The following is a 22,658-nucleotide window of genomic DNA, read 5'->3' on the forward strand; positions in this document are numbered from 1 at the left end:
ACAGAATTAATTTTTTCTCTCCAAACATGTATTTATTTATTTATTTCATTTATATTTCATATGTCCTTGCTGCTTTGGGCTTCTGTTAATGATAAACTACTTCTACACATACATTTCTATTAATAAGACAAACACTATAAAGAACAATAGAAGAAAGAAAATATTTTTTTTTTCCAGGATGAAATATTTATAGTAACAGAAATTATTTTAAAACTGTTCTGAATGTATTAAATTTAACATCCGTTTCGTTATTCAGCTGTGACAGTTTTTCCTGTGGTGTTGTTATTAAATATATTATTATAACACATTTAAATTCTCTAAATTAAAAAAAATAAAAGAATAAAATATCACTGAGATTATTCCGCTTAAACTTTAATGTTATAATATGTTAAGTATTTTCATTTTCTACACACACACACACACACACACACACACACACTTTTCATTTTCTACACACACAGAAATGCAGTCATCACACTGTTTTCCCGTTCTTTAACACACACACACACATTCACACAAACACAAAACAGAACATGTGACTATATTTGTTCTTTTAGATGGATCATTTTTTTGTTCATTCATTTAAATTTAATTGACAAAATTATTATTTGGCAAAAAAAAGCATTTACAAATGTATGAACACACAAACACATTTCCAGAATAATGTAGACTAAATTTGTGCACTTCAGAGTGAATGCATCCATCAGTGCACATGCATGCATGTGTGTGTGTGTGTGTGTGTGTGTGTGTGTGTGTCCGGGTATAACACATTTATGCCTGCCTGCCTGTGTGTGTTTGTCTAATCTAAGTCCCTCCACTGCCAAGTCCCTTTTAGTTAAGCCCAGTCACTCCTCCTTCTCTTTCTCTCTCAGTACCTTTGGTTTATACAGCTGCCTCAAAACCTAACTGCACACACACACACACACATGAATTTGGGATGTGTGTGCATATGTGTGTGAGTGTGTGAGAGTGAGGCAGAAAGAGGGAGATCGTGTGTGAACGCCTGAGAGGTGTAGTTGCTGTGCTATGAATACATATGTGGTCGGGAAAATCGGGGAGATCAGAGCAAAAGAATGTAGAGAGAGAGAATGGGTGTGTATGTGTGTGTGAGAGAGAGAGAGAGAGAGAATGAGAGAAAGAGAGGGAGTGCCTCTCGCCCCAACCCTCCTTCTCCTTCTCCTCCTCCTCTTTCCACACATCTACACCTCCAGCCTCCAAATGCAGAAAGCTGAGATTCAGCCCCTCCCTCCGATCCTCCCCCCTCCCCCTCTCTCTTTTCTCTCCCTATCTCACTCACCCCCCTCTGTTTCAACCAATCCCGTTCCTCCCTCCACTCCATCTGTCCTCGTGGCTCCACCCCCCTCCTCGCTCAACCAGCAAGAGAGCTTCAAACTCACAGAGGCAAAGAGGGAGAGAGAGAGAGGGAGCGAGGCAAACAGGCACACACACAGCAGAGGTGGCAGAAGCAGGCGAGGAAGACGGCGCTCACACACACACACACACACACACACACACATACACACACACACCGAAGAGAGGCAGCGGCAGGCAGTACGGAGAAAGAAATCCAAGTAGAGAATAAAAGAAGAGGAATCTGCTTTTTCTTGGAGTGACAGAAAAGAGAAAGAAGAGGGGGAAAAGAAGAGAGAAGAAGGAGCTCTTTGCAGTTTTTCTTTGGTGTTTTTTTACTCTCCATCCCTCACTCTGAGCGCAGAGGCTGGATGAGAAGAAGAAGTATGAGAAAAGACTGAGTGGCAGTCCCACAGATCCAGAAAAAGAGAAGCGGGAACAAAACAGGGCTTGCTCATTCTATATCTTTCCCAAAGAAGAGAGAAGAAAAAAAGCAAAAGGAAGACAGACGGAGGTGTATTGTTATTTTTTTTTTCCCTCAGCGGCAGGGCGAGTGTTCATGCGTGCTTGAAAGGATCCTATGTGTTTTTTGGGAGCATTAACCCTTTAAGCCGGGCGAAACTGGAGTACTCACACAGACAAGGTAGAGCGCTAAATTCAATTTTCTTCTTCTTTTCTTCAAGCTGCACAATGTGGCGGTGTGTGTGTGTGTGTGACTGTGCGGTGTGCCACTGCGTGTGTGTGTGTGTGTGTGTGTGTGTGTGTGTGTGTGCCTGCATGCCTTGGGAAATTGCTTGGTCTCTAGTCATTTGCCTCTCATTGTGTGAATTCACTGACTGAATTTAAACTCATTGACAAAAACAACACAGTCAATCAGAGTCTCTTATTCACTCTCTTGGCGTTTTTGTGTGTGTGTGTGTGTGTGTGTGTGTGTGTGTGTGTGTGTGTGTGTGTGTGTGTGTGTGTGTGTGTGTTAAAATAGTGCCAGACCAGGGCCTCATAGTTTGATTTGGTGAGAAAGTGGTATGAAAGAGCGACAGGCTGAGGGAGGGAGAGGGGAAAGCCTCTTGCATCTGAGCCAAGCTCTGTGTATTTTTTCCTCCTCTATTTGACCTTCTTTTCTATCCTTTTTCTCTCTTTTCTTATTCACACTTTTCTTTCATTCTTTCATTGCCTCCCTTACATATTTTTGTCTTCATCCTCCCACCTTCTCGCTCTCTCTTTAGGCCGTTTTCTCTTTGTTTCTCCAAGTCTTGGCTTTGGTCACACTTTCCAAACTAAAGACTGTGAGGCTGAATCAAGTGGCAAGTTTGTCAGTAAGCCAACAATTAGTCAGTCAGTCAAGCAAGCAGTCCTTCTATATGTTTTTTTTCAGGCACGTATCAGTCGGCAAGTCAACCAGTCATTCAGTATATCAGCTCATATTCTTCTAAATCACACTCAGCTTCTTCTTTAGTAAGCAGCCAATGCTACCAATCAATTAGTGACTACTGTCATTTATCTGCAGTCCTCGTAAGGCAACACACACACACACAGCCACACACAACGACACACACAAGCATAAATATTTCAGTGTTTAATCATATAGTGAGCATTAGCTTCAAGGTCTGGTTTTGATTTTTTTAGGCCGTCACGTGTGAGTAATATTCAAAGGGATTGGAGACGGGAAATCTTACCTTAATCAGGGTAGCAATCAACGTGGAGGCCATAACAAGAAACTTTCAGGACAAACTGCTGTCACTCATAATTGTTGACAAAGTGACCAAAGACATTTCAGCCCCTGGATGTCTCTTTGTGGCCTGTGCTTGAATCTCTCTTTTCAGTTTTTTTTTTTTCTCTCCTGCCCGTGTCTGATGGTGAAATACAAGCCTGCCGTATTTCACCCGTCACTGTTTAGTAATGTGGTGGTAAAGAAAGAAGAGGTATCAGTATGGTTTCATTAATGGCATGTGTTCTTTAAAAGGCCCTCTAACAACTTAGATCAGTTGGATATTGATGTTGAGGACGGGCTTTTTTTAATTTACACCAGCGAGTTTCATGTCAGCCCACAAATGTCAAATCTATCTAGCAGAGAGAACAAACTGTGAACTATGACGTCGAACAACAAGAAGCCGACATTTGATTGAAGTGGTCCCTGTTTGTTGTTTTATAGTTTCAATTATAGTTTCAAAAAAGTCTTCAAGTGTTTGATGCTACGCACTATGATGTTTACTTTTAATTCATACTAAATGAAAGTAGGTCAAATTGGTGTAATTATTACATTTGTCAGACTTTTACTTTTAAATATCATACTTCTTATATAAAATGACATCACTGTTCATTCTCTACAGAAAGCAGAAATCCTTCTCTCAGTCTTTATGTCAGTGTCAACCTAATGTTTGAGTCTTAAGTGCATTCTTTAGGTCATTGTTTTTTCTTTTACCTCTCACTGAAAAGGAAGACACATGGGCTCACTGTTTTGTTGCTGAAAAGCTGTGGAGACATTGTATTCTTAATGAATTTTATAGTCATACTGAGTAGACTTCAGATCTTATCTCAAGTACAACACAGATACTCATAGAGCACTTTCTTTTTTTTCTATTTCTAGTGTATTTTATTCCAAAATACCTTGTGTTCATGGTCGGATAGTATTTTAAATGTAAAGGAAAAAAAACATCTGTCTTTGGTAGATTAAATGGCAACACTTAAACTGAATAAATGCAAAGAATGATGAACTTAATAATAATATATAAATAATAACTTAAAGTTCACATGCGCCTTAATGCTTTGCTGCTTTGCCGTCTGTTACCTTAACAGCAGTGTAGAAACTGTATTTAACCCAGTAAAAGGTGGGTAAACTCAGGAAAGCATCAGCCGATCTGATTTGGTTTTGCAGCAATTTAATGCTTCTGCTTTTAGCTTTGTGTGTTTTGAAAGGCATGCTGATGTGTTTGAGTGTGTGTGTGTGTGTGTGTGTGTGTAGTGAGGGTTAGGGTGGCTGGACTGTTTGCTGCTGCTCAGACACAGAAAGAGAAGACAGGCTTTTGCTTTTTTCCTAATCGCTTCCAGACACAGAGATTTGCATTCCATTGCTTTCTGTGTGTGCATGCGTGAGTGTGTGTGAGTGCGTCTCTCTTTCTCTCTATTTCTTTTCTTTCCAGCCCCCCCTCCAACCCCAACCCACTGTTACCTTTTCAATTAGAAACATAAATTTCGAGACGCTCCTAAAACGTGCGTGTGAGTAATGAAGCAAGAGAGGAAGTAGGTGATGGATTAAAGGAATTAAACTGTCACTGTGAGAGGAAACATGCTCAAAAATGACTGGATGGACAGATCGTAAAGAAAGGGGGGCAGAGACAGTGGTAGAGAGAATAACATGTGTAACTGATTAAGATTCCAACGGGCCTATTAGGAATGATAAGACGTCAGAATGAAAATAAAGGGCCGATAAAATTATATATCCCTTTCATATCGAATTCATGGAGCATTCTGCAGAACAGGTCAAATAGTAATTCTGAAACCGTTTTGCTTCTTTTTGCTCGTAGATGTTTCTAAGAAGGAGGAAGGTGGTTTGAATTAGTAAAACAATAATCAACTTTATGAACATCTCCTTCCAATATTTCCATCTTCTATGCTCTGTACAGCACTGGTAGCCTGTATGTTTCTGAGACTTTTACAGTGGTTGTTGATAACGGATGCCGTGTGTAATATGAGGGAGAGAGAATGAAAAAGGTCACTATTTGTAATGTGTGGCTTAAAATAATAATGACAGGGCCCTCTGTAATCAGTTTGTGTAACTATGTCAACAACAAAAAAAATCTCAGAAACTTGTGCATGTGACTAATTATGGTTTACAGGGCAGGATATATTTGACATTTTTATCAAGGTGATTTTTTTGCACATATTTGGGCCTTTTTCTTCTTCTGTGGAATGTTGTAGTGGATTAGGAGGACTTTGAGTTTCAGACCAACCACTGTGAGAGACAATGCAGTCAGTCAACCAGCACAGACAGCTGCTACATTCCACTGCCAGTTACAATAATGAAAATAACACCAAAAAAGAAAAGTTTAGTAAAGTTAGCGTGCAGCAGCACATTAATGAAGGTTTGAACTGTATGAAAAGTGTAGCACTTTACTTGTTGTGGCGCTCATAAGACATCATAAGGCCTCACTGGCACATTGTAAAACTATTATGTCTTCATAATTATTATAGTCACAGCTTGATAGAAAAATCATTACAAAGGGAATGGAATACTATATAGTTAATGGTGTGCTATTATGACAACTAAATACCATACTGTGAAAAATAAAGCGTCATTTGAGGATGTGAAGCTGTGAACTAATGGCTGATTTATTTTATTTTTAATTTTTAGTAATAGACCGAAATGAGCAGCTTGTTTGGAATTGGCAGTGGATTAGAACATAGCATTAAAACACTAAAGAAGGAGTAGTTATTGAGCAATAACTGCTTACAGTGATCAACCGCTTATATGGATCAAAAAGCTCTGGACAGAATCATTACTATACAAATAAACTGTTTAAATAATTTGCTTATAATAATCAAGTAGTTTTCATACATGACAACATATTGGGAAAAAAAGAGAAAACTACAGTAATTCAATTTCTTTCTTTCTTTTTACTTAAGTCCCGTGATACATGTATGACATGTACCTAGCAGCTGTGGCACCATTATTGCCACGCGGTAACTGGTCTGCTTCCAGCTGGTGACCTGAGGCTGCTGCTGCATGCACACTGAAATCATGATGGGAAAAAGAAAGTCATTTTCTCTCAATGAAAAACATAGTCTCATTTTGAAACAGTCAATTAACAAATAGTAAAATAGTAGCAAATAGCAAATAGTGAAACTGCCCATTTCAATAAATTTATATTAATATAATAAATATACAGATGTAGTTCGACAGTAATCTGCATGAGAAATTAAGAAAAAAAAAAAGAGTATAATAATCATCTGCTAATAGTGGTCAATTTGACCTGGACAGATTTGATCACTACTAGACTGGGATAGGTTAGGTATATTTAATGTGGATGATCTGTGATCTAGTTCATTAGGCATAATATACTGTACTATCTGCTTTTAATGGCAGTTACTTACTAATTTTGAATGAATAAATATAACTTTCTGTGCATGTATGAAACATTTTGGGTTGCTTGAAGGTAGCAGGTTTCTCCCATTTAATATTTTCAAAAACATATTTTGACTTCAGGCAACAGTGTATCAGTTCAGAGATCCACAGTCTGGAGAAAGAAATGCAGAAAAAAATCAAATAAAACAAATGATCCATGTTTTCTGCATTTGCATCACATTTATAGTATCATATATAACCCCTAACTGAAACATGACCCCAGTGCTACTGCAATTAAACGATAACTGTGCTATAATTTAACTATGTCAGTACAAATCTCATATCTTGTATCCCTGTCTACACATAAAGTGTCACTTTTTCCGTGGATTTATCATGGAATTTAGTGTTTTCTAGATGTTTGTAGTTCTTAGAGGGACAACCGGGATTGAAAGTGCTTTCATGTAGGTTTCACCCCGTGGCCGTGATGTTTTAGAAACAGTGTTTCACTGAGGATTTTTTTTCCCTGCAGATTATAATAGGTGTATTTGCAGATTAAGGGGACAGTGTGTGTGAAGGACTGACCGCTGGGGCAGACAATGTGACCAGCGAACCATTATATGACCTGCTGGATCCCACCACTGCTGCAATTTGAGGAACACACACACACACACACACACACACACACACACACACACACACACACACACACACACACACACACACACACACACACGCACTCACACACTGACATTCATGTTGCTGCATGGGTATACGCACATTCACATGAGTGACCATGCGTGGGCTGCAGGGACACACACATTTGTGCATGCTTGCTCACACACAAAATCACACACCAATGAACACACACTGTCCTAGCCAGTGTCGTGTTTCTTGTTCAGGTTTGAGAAACAAGCTGCCTGCTTGTTCAGTGTGTGTGTGTGTGTGTGTGTGTGTGTGTGTGTGTGTGTGTGTGTGTGTGAGAGAGAGAGAGTGAGAGAGTTTTTGGAAAGATATGTCTTGAGAAATTCATCCTGCTTTAAAGGAACTCGACTCTCGTATCTCCACTATTTTTCATTCCTGCACTTTTCTTTCCTTTATCTCTACCCATCTTTCCTTCTGTCACACACACACACACACTCACACACACACACACACACCCCCCATATACATACATCTCGCTCTATGTCTCTCTGTCGCTCTCTCTCCACAAATAGAGCACTATCTCCTAGCAACAAGGCCTTTGAGAGTGATGTGTGAGATAGTTTGGTGTCTGCGATATAGGGGCCTGTGTCTGTGTGTGTGTGTGTCTGTGTGTGTGTGTGAGTGTATTTATGTTTCAAAGCTAAAAAGATGATGCAAGTCATCACAGGAAGGACATCACTTTGAAACAGGAGTTAAGGAATGAATGTGAGTATGTGAGACAGTGGCTTGCCCTTGCAAGTATAGTTATGTATGTGTGCACGCACACACACACAAACACACACACACACACACACACACACGTGTGCTCGCATGTCTGTAGTAATTTTCCTGATGGACTGCATTACTCTAGATGGGGATATTACTCAGAAAATAAAAGTTTAAATTATTCTTAAAATGCACTGGAGCAGTACACACATATCCACACACACACACACACACACACTCTGTCACTCACTCAGGGCGGCATAAAGGTCTAGCTCATTCATATTATTTTGAACATATTTTTCCTTGTTTTATTATTTTTCATTACATACAAGGGCATTTATAGCTCATTCATCATAAGAGCATAGCAGTAATGTGTATTCATCGTGGGATGTATGTGTGCCTGTGGGCAGCTGTGTGAAAGAGCGTGTGTGCACCTGCGAGTTAGAATGTATATCAATGTGTGACATACATCATACGCCTCTGAAAATGTTTGAGCATATTCTGCTTTGTGTCTATGTCTGTGAACTGTATGCATGCATGTATGTGCGTGTGTGTGTGTGCGTGTGTGTGTGTTTGTATTTTCCAGACAGCTCTCCATGTGAGAGCACAGCACCATCCCTTCTCATCACTAATTCAAGAGGACAAATTAGAAAAAAAATGAACATTCTGGTTCTCATTTCACTAGTGAAGACAAATCAAAAGCAGCAGTAAAACCCCAACATTAGTATGAATCATATTGTGCAAGATGGAGAAGATGTCAGGACCATAATGCACCTCAAGTATTTTACACAGACTGAAGTGACCATGGCTGCTTTAACTGACATGAACGGAGCTTTACAGTAATGTACTGTAACTTAACATTGACATCAGTTGAGTTAAATATGCAGCCCTCTTAAGCTGCAGAAAGATTTCACTATACTTGGTCGAAAATATACACAATAAATGTATTTATCATCATTTGATATTATATTAACATTGTATTGTGCTGTAGTACGAGTTGCATCAGCTGTGAAATATGATGTCACAACTACCCGAAGTATTTACATTTAAGCATATTGGAAATGTAATTAATAATAATCTATTAAGTATTTTTTTTTCCATTTATCAATTGTTTAGTATGTAAAACCCATCACACTTTTAATTAAGGGATCAATTGATTATCAGCATTTTGATTCATTTTAATTGACTGAATTGCTTCAGCTCTATTTGTAACCTGATCCTTTATCTAATCTTGTCTCTGATTTTAATATTTTCATGGTTATTATTATAATTGTAAAGCAAGTCAGAATTAGAAATATTAAAACATTGATTTTTGTTATATGCAAGGGCATGATTATGACCAACTTAACATGCATGCACTTTATTTTTGCAATTAAAATGTAATTATCATATCAATAAAAAAAATATTCATATGCATTTCTAGAAATATAATCATTTCATATAGTTGTGTCTATGTCACGTCATTGAGGTAAACAGCAATCTTCTATGTTGTGGGTGCATCTCCCTCGCTGGTGGAGTTTCTCTTCACTCTATTTCTATGTTTGCTGAATAACAGTGCTAGCTCCTTCTGACCTTTCTGTTTTCTTCCATTTTCCCACATTATCTCCTTTCATTCTTTTCCCCATTTCTCCTTTATCATTTCAGTGAAGGGAGAGTCAAAAAAAAAAAAAGAATTACAGCAGAGAGCCGGAAGATTCAGACCGGTTTGTACAAGGCAGAGAGAAAAAAGGAGAGGACTGAGTGATGAGGTGTTTGCTGACTAAGTGTTTCTTATCAGCGACTGAGTCCAGATGGTTTGCAAACACACCTCATCCTCTTTCGCACTCCCTGTTGTCCCTCCTCCTCTCCGTTCCTCTCTCTTCTTCCTCCATCTCCTTCACTTTTTCACTCTTTCACTTTGGTAATCCCTTTTTTCCACTGAACACTATCCAGGCTTCCCCTCATATGCAGAATTCCGACGTGACTTCCATGTTATAAACTGTGTACCACCTTGGATAGAAGCTGACCATGCCGTTCATAATAAAGGCTTTATCCAAGGAGCTGCACTGCCCGAATCACTGTCAGTTGGAATTGCAAGGGCTGCATTACGTCATGACAGCGCTGTTGTAGCCATCATAAGGCACCGCCGGACAAAGTGCTGCTGAGGAGAAACAAGAGAAACAGACAAATGTAAGAAAGCAGTTAGCTGCACACAAAGACTAGTGAGTGGAGTCTTTTAGAAAATAATTGCTGTGATTTTATGTACGTATATAAATATATAAATATCTTTGCTTCCTACTTCTGACAGATGTTACACTCTAAGGTAGTGTAACTCAAAGATAAACAAATAGCACCATAAACCAGATTCTTTAAATACTTGAAACAGATATTTATAAGTGAAGGTAATGAGTGGAGAGTTTGACAGCAGAGAGTTGAAGAGAAAAAACAATATTAATTAGGTAGTAATGATGAGTGGTGAGTAGCCTATACAACACACACAGTCACACACACACACACACACGACTCCTGTATCACTAGCAAGCTCCTTTCAGGTCTTATCTAGCTGCTCTGGGAAATGAAGACAGACGATGTGACAGGAAAACGAACCATGAGCACCTGGAGGTGGAGGTGGTGGTGGTGCTGGTGTGTGTGTGTTAGTGTGTGGATTGAGTTGGGGTGTGTGTGTGTGTGTGTGTGTGTGTGTGTGTGTGCGGCAGCTCATGTCTACTGTCATTGGACTGCAGCAATGTGTTTTATCTGCTGTTAAACGTCCTGTAGGGAGCCATTCCTCCTCTCTGTTTTATGATGAAACCAAATGTATCAAGCAGCTGACACCTTCCGTGCTAATCTGTATCGCTCATGTAAATCATGTAAATACATTTAGAATGAGTAAAACTATGTTGAGAAGGGCTAAACAAGCTTCAGCTACATTTAGCCACAAATAGAAAGTAATGTCAGTGTTTATTTTATCAGCCATATCATTGTGATTATTATTATTATAATGATGATGGTTTCTGATGAGTCCATATAGTCTTGTTGTTTATGTTTTGTGTCTGCTGTGAATGTGTAAGGTATGTATGTGTATGTAAGAGCTTAATAACAGTCTTAAATCCTGCGGTGTGTATGTTTGTGTGTCCTGAGGCTTCTGCAGCTGACTGCTGACTTTGTCAACTCAGCAGAGTCTGTTTTGTTGAGCTGCTTAAAGTGGACGACCACACACACACACACAAACACACACAGACACACACACTACAAATACACACATGTCTGTCTCTGTGCCATGATCAGCCCTTTGTCACTTTAGAGATTTTCATAGGTATTGTGAATTTTATTTTTTTGTATTTGAATTGTCCATTTTCTTTTTTCATTCAAATTATATTACATATGTTTGCATGTATTATATTCTATTATATTGTATTATAAACTACTGAGGACTTCCCTCGGGTGGAAAATGGGATGCAATAGTCCTAAGCTAAATGTCAAACTAATGAAACATGAGGAAACCTAACCTAAGCATAGCACCAGTGACTATAATTCACCACTTCACAATAAATCTTCACTGGAATGCCTTTACTTTAAAGCAGCTACAGGAAATATGGAGTATTCATTAACAACAAACTAAAATCACACAATGTCTACTGAATATGTAGGAAAATAATACAAATTTCTGTGTTTTAAGTTTAATAGTCACCAGTATTTATAATAATGTCAAAGAGTTCATCAAAATTAAGAAATCACTAGGAACCAAGTGAAGCAGTGTCAGAGAGATAAAATGCACCTGAATGTGTTAGAAAATAATTGGATCCACTGAAACAAAAAAGTCTGCAGAAGCATTTGTGTACAAAGGGCTTCAGGAACACACACACACACACTTAACCCCGTGTCCTCTTTATGGTAACCCCCGCGCCCCCCGACCCCCTCTGCTCCCCCTCCTACCACTCCCTCCTATTCCTTTACCCTCCTCCTTCTTCTCCCTCCATCTCCTTTGTTTGGTCGTGTCAGGGGCAAGGCAAGGTCGCCATCCCAACAGGCCTTTGGGTCAAGTTACAGGAAGTGTGTGTGTGACCTGTGCTGACATGTGGGGTTTTGTTAATGTGGCGTTGTGGTTCTTTCACCTTAAAATGGATTGTCTTGGTGATAGCGACACACACACACACACGCACGCACACACAGCAGGCACACACCAAAAACACATAAACAGACCTCTGCCTAGAGATTTGAGTGTCTTTACCTTTTATCAGTGTTGCTTGATCAGCACCATTTCACCCACATGACCTGCATGTGGAAGAATACATACAGTATGTAAACAAATGTGTGTGTGTGTGTGTGTGTTTGCTTTCTCTCTCCAGTTCTCTCTCTGTCTCTCTTTTCATTAGTCATTGATCCAACCTCATTTCTGGTTGGATCAAGAACTATTATGTCTGACAACCTGAGATGCCACAACACATGTGCAAGGTGAGGGAGGGATTTAAATAAAAGATTATCTAGAGTTGATTTAATGCACCCGGAGTGTGGCTGGTTACTGCTGCTGGATTAAAAGCTTCACTGCCACAGCTGCCATCTTCAAACAAAATTCCTCTATTGTCGGATCTTATCACTCGGTTGTTTCCAGGAGTTATTTGGTCTACCTTGTCTAATACAATTTACTGAGCTTTGAGAATTTTAGATTATTCTCAAATTTGTGCATGGTTTATAAAATTTTAAATGGTTTGGCCCCTCCTCCACTATGTGACTTTGTGTACACTCACTCAGTAAATTCTATTAAATCCTCCAGAATATCCTCTATACAAGATTGTACCATTTTGTCACACTGCATTTGGACAATCAGTTTTCTCTGTGAAAGCCACAACTCAGTGGAATGTCCTACCTGATGATATGAAGAGCTGCAGTTCAATCAGTATGTTCAAAACCAAATTAAACAATCTGCTAAAAGCTACTCAGCTCTGTAACCACTGACTCTAAATTTCATCTCATGGTCTCTTCATGAACACAAATAATCGTGCTTTTAATTTGACAAGCTTACATTATTAATTTTTAGTTTACATTGTGGGTGTGTGTGATGTGCTGTTGTGTGTAACTTTGTGTTTTGTATTATGTGTCCTGTGTGTTTTTTGCTTTGTACTGTTTTAATTGTGACCCGCCTAAGGGACTGCAGATGAAAAGTAGCTATAAGCTAACTCTGGTACAGTAAATCAAATGGTGACATTTATGTTTAACACCGTACATGCTCCCAATAAATAAATAAATTAAATGAATGAATAAATACTTTCAGATTTCCAGCATTTAGCAGAATGCCTTTTGGCAACCGTTAGAAAAGGATCATGAAGGTGTTGCTATGGGTTTGATGTGCAGGTGGAGTACGTCATAATGATTGCAGTGCAGGATGTTTTCCACTTGAGAAAAAGAAGCATAAAATGTGTATTACATTACAGCTGCATTGCAGAAATTGCTATTCTTCACTGTCTCTGTAATGGTTTTGATTATTATTGAAATGTAATTAAGGTAAAATGGCACCTCTAGAAAGAAGTCTTCTTTATACATGCATTCCATCAACATCCCACACATTAAATCCACAGCTTCTATCATTCACACAAGCAATACCTAAACATCATTTTAATGCAATATGTTTATTCACATTCCACCACCAATACTGCACTGCTACAGGAAGTATCTGAGCTGAGCATAATACTTTTATTCACACAGTATGCTAGTAGGGAATTTTACTACTTTTTGAGCAGTCAAATTGCTGTAACTAATTTACTACCATTATGGTATTGACTTCATATTCACACATGACTAATTAATGGCAAAACGCTGTCAAATTAAGAGTAAATGGTGCATGTGTGAAAATGCTTTTTTGTTTTTCAGGGGATGATATCCTGCTTCTCCATCAATGCTTCATACAAAAACTTTTTTGCACACATTCCACAGGAATTTTTTTTTTTTTTAAAAAGGCAATTGAGATGAAACAAGAGCTTAGACCATTAAATGCAAGATGAGACATTGGTTTTGAAGCACAGTACAGGCTTGTGATCAGACTAGTTCTTCAGACATCAGATATATGTTGAATGATGAGCTTTGTTGCCTCATGGGACATTGTCATGCAGTCAGTAAATGAAGAATTTGAAGTGTACACACATTTGTATGCAGCAACATGTTTGCAGGCAAAGTTGGCTTCATTGTTCACTTTCTTAGTCTTTCCCTTCTTTCTCTAGATCTTTCCACAGTGTAAGTAGCTGTGGGCTAGTGTAAGCAGCTAGCCCACAGCTACTACACCCTGAGCCAACTGGACTCCTCACTCTGCCTGGGAACACTCAGCCCGATGGTGGAGTGTTATTTCAGGACCTAGCCCTTGGCTGTACTTTGCAGAATGTCTTGCTCTGCCCCTTTAGCCACAGAGGGAATCATAACCTTCCAGTGTCTTGCTTTTGGGAATGGGCCCACCAACCCTGGCTTTGCTCTAGGGCACGGGCTCTTCTGCCACCTGACATTATGTTAAAGCATTTGAGCAGCACTAGCAAGAAATCTTATTTTACAGTACTGACACCACTTATTCTATTTCTTTATCATCAGGATATTTCAAAATGAATTAAATGGTAAATGGACTGCATTTATATAGCGCATTACTAGTCTTCCAACCACTCAAAGTGCTTTACAATACTTGTCAGCATTTACCCATTCACACACACATTGATACACTAATGGCAAAGGTTGCCATGCAACATGCCAACCTACTCATCAAGATCTAATTCAATGTACATTCACACAAACACTCACACACCGACTATATTAATAGCTAACCAGCTAGTATCAGACTAGCCACCTGTCTGTCTGGTGTCTCTAGAAAGGTTATAGCTAACTGATGAACAAGTCAACTTTGTTGCTCATTCAAACATGGGAACCAATCAAAACACATAGTCTGTGGTGAAGTATCATGCAGTCAGCATTCCACAGGATTCCTCAGTGAGGCTGCAAGCAGAGAATATTTTTGAACTCTCTCAGTGAAACAGGTTTCAGTATAATCTTATCTTGTGCCAGGGGTCAGCTCATGTGCACTCAGCAATCCTGCAAGTCCTTCCTTGATTTTATTAACAAAGGCTGCAGACTTTTCTGCATTGAATTTTCTTTCTAGACACGTCAAAACTGTCAATGTAAACCTTTGTAGTTTCATATTCACACAATTCAAAAGTGATATTATATTTGCCAGATGGGCTTATTTTGCCAGCGTACTGCAACATCAAAAGATGTGCCAAAGGAGAATGTTGCTCATGCAAAAACATCTCCACCTGTGAGTGTAGTTCAAAGAGTCTTGTGATCACTTCTCTCCTTTATATATACCTTACTTCAGTGTGCAGGAGGAGTTGCTTGTGGTGGTTGCCCTTTCCAGAGCAGAGCATACTGAACAGTTGTGATGTCATTGATCCTGCCTTGAGAAAAGTCACAACTCTGACAGCAGCCCATCACAGATTTTGAATGCTCAGGAAGTTTCTTAACTGTCAAAGTCTCATGGTAGATGTTGCAAAGTGATTCATATGGTTATCTTTCATGTGTGCATACTGTTTGTTTTTCAGGTGATTAATTGCTGAAATATGTGCTCTTTTGTAGTTTTTTGTTTTGAGAACATAAGTAAGTCCTCATGAGATATCCCTTAATATTCATATCTGACATAAAAGCGTTATGTTGGCTACATTTGCAATACAGGGGCATCAGCAGTCTCTAATTGCAGCAGTAGAATTAAAAATAAACGTATTTTGATATGATCTTTCTGGAGATTTTATTATCGTCTGTCAGCTTTCTTCTAACATATATTGCTAGACATATACGAACTACTCTGGCAATCTGCAGCCAGACATTATTACATGGGGCACAGTTTCCCATGCCTTCTCTTGTTCCTAAAGTAAGAAAAACACACCAAGATTCTATTTAATCAACTAATTTAATAACTGCAAGTTTGTTGTGAAGTGCCATCTAAGATCTGCAAGCATCTTACTGTCATTGCGGAAAGAGAACAAAAACATTTAGTGTATATGCAATCAGTCCAGTTCTTGATTGTAAGTATGCGTACCCCTTGTCTACTTCTGTTTCTCTCTCAGTTACTATACACACTTTGAAGGAAAGGAGTATAGAAAGACTGAATAAAAGTACAAAATTGTTTTAACAAAGGAACAATGATTTCTTTACCTTTCCTGTTGTTCAGGAGTAGTTTAAATCTACCTGTCTCTATAAGCTCACTAACTAATAGTCGACATGATGAACAGTGAATGCAAAAAGTATAGTAATATTCACCCTGAATTTATTTGCTGTTTACCTCTTTTTGTGTATATGTGTGTGTGTGTGTGTGTGTGTGTGTGTGTGTGTGTGTGTGTGTCTGTGTTTGTGTGTGTGCATGTGTGGCATGTCTGTATGCGGTTTTAGCGCCCACTCAGTGCAGTTAATGCCGGCGGTGAGACTAGCTAAAGTCAACCAATTAAGCTGACTTCCATATGTAGCTTAACACTCCCTGCCCACTCACAGTTTCACAGGATGCACACTCACTCACACACACACTCACACACTCACTCACACACTCGGACAGCCTCTTCTCTCAGCCAGGCCCCCGCCCCCTTTTTAATTACACTCTCACAGACAGGTTTATTTAATTTATGCATTTCATTTGAATATGCGGTGCAGAAGAGTGGATATAGCTTAACTGTAGTCACAGGATATAATTACATTTTCTCTAGTGGATAGAAACAGAAACAGAGGAGCGCTAAGTACAGCAGGCACGGGGCTAATAGCACTGTATAACTTTTCCTGGGATCACTTTCCCCGGCTCCTTCTTTACCACCTGCCATACACTCACACACACATGTTCACTTGTCATCACTGACCTTCTAGTTTTGGTCTTTGTTACACAGTAGACCCATTCTACTCAGTCTCTATCTTCATCTTCAAATCTGCTTACACAGTCATGTTGTGGGGACGCGCCTCTCTTATGGGGGCAAAAAGCAAGTCCCAAAGGGGAACTATTATGCTGTTTTCCAGTTCTATATTTTTATTTTTGGACTCCACTTAGGTAGCTTTGCATGATTCACAGTTCAAAAAACTCCTTATTTATCATATACTGGCCTTTTATGCAGCCCCTCACTTCAGCCTCTGTCTGTAACAGGCAGTCTTAGCTTCTGTCTCTTTAAGGCCCCCCTCTTGATGAGCTCACTCTGTCCACCAATGCAAACCCAACATTTCCTGCTTTACTGCTTCAAATTAAAAGCTTTTAAATGACGTATGAATAATGGGAGACTTTTATTGTGAAGAATTTACAGGAAATTAAACATGTTCCTCACAAAATTAGTAGAGCATTGTTAGCGCCACTAAAAACCAGTCGAAACATACGGACACATTTGGAGCGTTGTTCATTGGATCAGTTAGAAATAATGCAGGGAGGAATACTACAAGTAGAAACAGCCACAGTGGTGATGATGTTTGATGAAGAGCTGCAGATGACCAGCACACCACCAACAGGTAAACACCTTATTTTACTTTGCACTGCTGTGTGATGGAAAAACACTCACAGCATGCCAGCTCAACTCCAGTCATGACTCGGCATTACTACCCCCAAAACAATGGGAAAAAATGCCATAATGTTAGTGGAGCAGTGAACTTGTGCACTGTGTTTGGAGCTGATGACCATATAAAGAAATCAGTCATGAGCCAACATCAACTCAGGCTGGAAGTAGAAAAAATGTTGGAAACTGAGCGTTCAGAGCAGTCTGAAGCTGGTGGGATTCCTGCTACATACGTTTACCTCATTATTTGACACTTTGGCCATGTTTAATAGGAACATTATTTTGGCATGTTGCAAGTGGTTAAAAGTATGAAAAAATCTGTAAGGAGTTGTGATACACTAAAAATTTGAAAACTCTATTTGCACTTTGGTAGACTGGGGCAAACGTGTTGCACAATCCAGGATTTTTGAAAACTGTTCTGTTAACATAGGAGAAACCAGGATATTTGGAGTCATAGAAGCACCATGATAAACAGTAGTTTTGGAAAGTAATGATTAAGTCACATGCACATGCCTCTGTTGTGGAAATGGTTAAAAAGCCTTCATTGTTCTTACCTGTACATTTAAAACATGTATTTTTAACCTTTCTAGATGCTGACATTAAACAAAGGTTCTTTTAATATTCTCAGAAGAGATAGTTGGCTCACTCTGCCCAGAATTTGAAAGAAAAGAAAACATTGTGAATGAGTCTTACTGGTGTGTTTTCATCGCATTGGGGCTCCTAAACGGCCACAGCTGCCTTAGGTGTACTCTTAAATGTTTGTTTCTGCACTTACAGTCATAAATCCCCCATTTCTCACCCAGAACCTGGCTGACTGCCTTCAGGCTAATTGCCCCACAGAGTTACAGCTCGCCATAAAACGACACAGCATTCGTAAGGACTGAACTCAGGCTACTTATCTCATTTTGCTAGGTAGTGTGGCACCCCACCAGATTTAGTTTGTTTTCCAGACATATTTCTAGAGAAGTATCTGTTTTACAAAATGTGGCATTTTAGCCGTCATTTTCTAAGCATGTTAGCGTTTGTGTATCAGTGTGTGTGTGATGCCTCGATAAGGGCTAAACATCCGTTTTGAATGATTTCTTTCTGAATTAAATGAATTATTAAATTGACCTTAATACTCCGTAATTGACAGTCACACTGTATATGTCTCTACATTGATTTTAAAGATGTATAGTGTCATCTTTTGAGCACATTCAACTCTCTTTAATTTCTTTTAAGGCATAATAACTGCCAGATTTTTAATGTAATGTGACAGTAGTTGCTGATTACATGTTGAGTGAGGCTGATGTTTCCTTTCAAGTCGCAGAGTAAAGCTGCACAGCTTTAACTTCCAACATATTGCAACACATCTCAAGATTTCAGACTGTTTCAGGCAGTTTGAGTCACATTTCTTCTTTGAGAAGTTTTGACTTTTATTTGCATATCTGATATCATTCACCCTGTAGTTTTAAAACTAATGATTTTTCTGTCTTGATTGCTCTTTGAAGGTCCCTTTTACATTACATAATTTGCATTACAGCTCTCATTTCTTAAGGAAAGCTTCTATTAAGTAGTTTGATCATTAAATTGATTAGATGTTGTGTCTTGGTGACATGGAAAGATGGTGCTTGAAAGAGAAAGGTAAAGGTGGCAATCGTAGTGAAAAGCTTTTTTTCATATGCATGTCATCAAATTTCCCTATTTTGTAGTTTACACATACTAGCTCATAATGTTCAGTTTGGATGTACAGACTGTCAGGCTGAGGTTTATTCAACTGTGTGATCATTTTGAAGGCCAGACCTTGTTGTGTTGACTCACATTCTATTGTCAAGTGTTTCTTTTATCTGATGCTCCACTGTCTTACCATTTCATACTGTCCAAATGAATATAATTTAGTTGCTGTTTGTGTGCACACGTGCATCACGGTGTATTTGCATGTGACTTTGTGCATGAGTTGAGTCATGCACTTTAATGTCCATTCTTTCTTCTAGCATCAGACATTTGTGTTGGGCTAAATATTCCTCACAAAGTAGAAGCAAGAGAAAGAGCCAGTAGCCTTGTTTTTGAAAATATGAACTGCACCTCAACATTGATGTGGAGTCTGTTTCTGCTGCATCCCCACATGCCAAAAGTCTTAATCACTTTTAATGAGTCAAGGTCCAAGAGTAAGACAATAAATTATACATTTGGGTCATGAGCTGACAAAGCTGAAGAATCAAATGGCCCAGCATTAGAAGCGATTAACCTTTCACGGTCTGCAGTAGTGATTTTGTTGATTGGCAGTAAACATTAGCTTTTATAAAGGATAGGCAGACTTAACAAGCTCACACACTGACATATTCACATTTTCATTTAAAGGCAGTAAAGGGGTTTTCAATTCAGCTGACCTGTACCTGCACAGGGAGAATCATGTGCTGGTCATTTAGTTTGATACAGTCAGAGTTTCTGGTGTAACAAGTCAAAGTGACTCCAAATCATTTTCTGAAACAGGTGTATATAACTGCAGTATGTGTGTGTGTATGTGTGTGTGTGTGTGTGTGTGTGTGTGTGTGTGTGTGTGTGTGCCTAGTACAATCATGCCATGTTTACTTGATACTCGACAATATCGTTCCATATTCTTGTAAACAGCTTGGCTTCTGTTAAATACACACACGCACACAAATCCCCACACACAAACCAATGAAATTACACAGTTAAGCAGAGAGGCACGGAGACGTACTGTGAGGGGAAAAAAAACAAGTGAAGAGAGGGAAGGAGAGAGGGATAAACAAAAAGGATTGTTAGAAGAGAGCAAATGAGAAAAGCAAGCACCAGACAGAGAGAGCCCAAACCCCGGTCCCATCCATGAGATGCAGAGATGTGCAAGTGGATTTTCCAATGAATGGACAACAAAGCCCAGTACTCTGATTCGCAGGCAGGTCATCACTGTGGAAACGGATTAGTGACCTAAATCAACCAAGGTCCAGCTCAGGTACACTCTGAGTGCTGTGTGTGTGTCTGCATGCGTGCATATTTTTGGCTGCTTGTGAGTGTGTAAGTGTGTGTGTGCACCATTTGTATGGGGAACAGTGACTAAATTTGTGTTTCTGCATAATAAGGTTGAGTTTTTAGTGTGTGTACTGTAGTCAGCATATTGCTGCATAAACAAAAGCTGTGTGTGGTGGATACATTCTGCATAGTAAACACCTAAAGTGTGTGTGTGTGTGTGTGTGTGTGTGTGTGTGTTGATCAGCAAGCTTGTCAGTAAATATTAGGAACAAAGTGGTGTATTTATAAGCCAAAACATTCACTTATATTTTAGTCTGATTTGGGTAGAGAGGCAGATTTATGATTTATGACAGGGAGGGTTGTTTGTATGAATCTTCATGAACGGCTGCTGTCCAGCTGTCCTTTAGCAAGGCAGTGAAACTCGGCCGCTCCACTGTAGTTCAGTGTCCGACAGTAGAAGGCAACTCTCAGCTGTTTGGTAACTAATAGAAGAAGGCCATTGGTAGAAGACCACAGTATGATGAAATAATCAAATACAACATATTTTCAAATAAAACATATTTCTTGACACTCAATGACAGTATGGTGTGCCTGTATCACAACACAGTCATGTTTTCAGGTCTAGTCATGCTATAGTAGGGATGTGCAGAGAGCCCAGTATTTGTATTTGTATCTGTATTTGTTGAGGTAGCAAAATTATTTGCAATTGTATTTGTATTTGAATAAAAGTGGAAAGAGGCTTAAAAATACTCTTGTTGTTTTTATGACACTTTTAATTTTAGAAAATTAAAGTGTTATAATAAGGAGGTCCCCACATCCGGTCTTGAACTGGATTCTCCTGGACCATAGACAACTGCGCTGATTACTGAGCTACACCCATAACACAGAGACAGCACACCATGTAACATGTAGGGAGGAACTTCAAAGGCAATTATTGCTTTGCACTTTCAATTTATTTCCTATTTTTTACAACCTAACTTTGTGGAAAGGAGAAGGGGAACAACAGGTTATGGTGAGTCCGTTGGGAGCACTTTTCTTGTGTCAGTAGCTCAGCTTTATCTCTCAATCTCAAATAATTTTTAAAATATTTGTATGAAACAAATATTCGTATAAAACCCACTTTTTGTGCTTTGCCGAATAATGTATTTGTATTCAGGCACACCCCTATGCTATAGTCAATATTTGTTCAACTTTTTGGCATAATATACAGAATTGCACATTCATTGTCACATTCAGGTGTTAACAAATAGTTTTGCCCAATACAGCCTGCCTAGGTATTGCTAAAACAGATAGATCGGTTACAACAAGACCCTGAGCAGGCCTCTACATCCAGTCTGGAAACCCCCTCTAGAAGCACCCAAAACCCCCAATAGAAGAAGAACAATGCTATTTTTTTTCCCTTCAAGTGGTGTGACTGGCAGGTTTTTGTTCGCTATATGCAATCCAAAAGTATCTGCATTTACAGTTGTATTAGTTACTTGACATGTGCATCTGAGTCAAGGCAAGCCATGCTAATGGCGGGAAAGGAAATTACATAAATATTGTAGCAATGTCCTCTAATGGGACCAGTATGAAGAAAAACAGCTACAAACTATGTCTCCCCATAAGAAAGAGAAACCAAGAATGAAGAGAATTTGAAATGAAAAGAAGAGGCAGAATCGCAAAAACCTGCCTGTCTGATGTCAACACTATCTGTTTCCTATAGAATGTTTACCTCTTTTGTCTCTTTCACTTCCTCATACTCTCTCTCTCTCTCATACACACACCTTGTTTTATCTGTTCCCTAGATACTGCCATCACAGGATGTCAGCATTCCTTACACCACCGTGTGAGGTTGTGGGGTGTCATTGTTCTTTAATGAGAAATCAGTGTTTGTGCATGTGCCTCCAAGTGTGAAGTTGTCAATGTGTTCTTGCCTTGCTTTGCGTGTGTGTGTGTGTGTGTATTATGTCAGCAAGAGAGAGTATGTCCATAATGGATGAAGAAGAATTACAGAAAGTGAAACTGTTTATTGGAAAGAGAATTGAAGGGACTACCAGAGCTGGTGACAGAGGCAAAACAGTGATTAAACATAGAAAAGGAAGCCAGAAATAGAAAGTCTTTGTCAGTTGGACTTTAGTGTTTTGCTGCTGATGCTTCAAGGCTGGCTGTTGAGGTTTGAGAAAGTACGCCAGTAGTAATTTCAGGAATTAAAAAAAAGAAAGAAAAGACCATCAAATATGAAGAAAAGATTGTGAGTAGCAAGTGTGGGCTTGCATTAACACTAGTGTTACACCTGAAGAATAGAAAAACAGCTCCATCTCTTCCTCATTGTCTTCTTTTCTGCTGGAGTCTTTCTTGTTATA

At 39.1% G+C, this 22,658-nt stretch overlaps 1 protein-coding gene and 1 long non-coding RNA gene across 8 annotated transcripts in view; one reads left to right on the forward strand and one right to left on the reverse strand.

Moving 5' to 3' along the window:
- The window catches only part of LOC137179644 (uncharacterized), a 178,270-nt gene that overhangs the window by 150,075 nt on the left and 5,537 nt on the right, over window positions 1-22,658 (reverse strand). The window lies entirely within an intron of this gene.
- LOC137179643 (teneurin-3) overlaps window positions 1-22,658 on the forward strand; it is a 370,272-nt gene that overhangs the window by 148,538 nt on the left and 199,076 nt on the right. Inside the window, exon 1 of one of the 7 annotated variants that reach the window (XM_067584479.1) lies at window positions 1,400-1,993. The exons of the other annotated variants lie outside the window; for them this stretch is intronic. The gene's annotated coding sequence lies outside the window, so the exon portion shown is untranslated. Of the gene's footprint in view, window positions 1-1,399; window positions 1,994-22,658 lie in introns of those variants that run through there. 7 annotated transcript variants of the gene reach the window in all.

This window comes from Thunnus thynnus, chromosome 3 (assembly GCF_963924715.1).
Source record: "Thunnus thynnus chromosome 3, fThuThy2.1, whole genome shotgun sequence".
NCBI classification, from domain to species: Eukaryota; Metazoa; Chordata; class Actinopteri; order Scombriformes; family Scombridae; genus Thunnus; species Thunnus thynnus.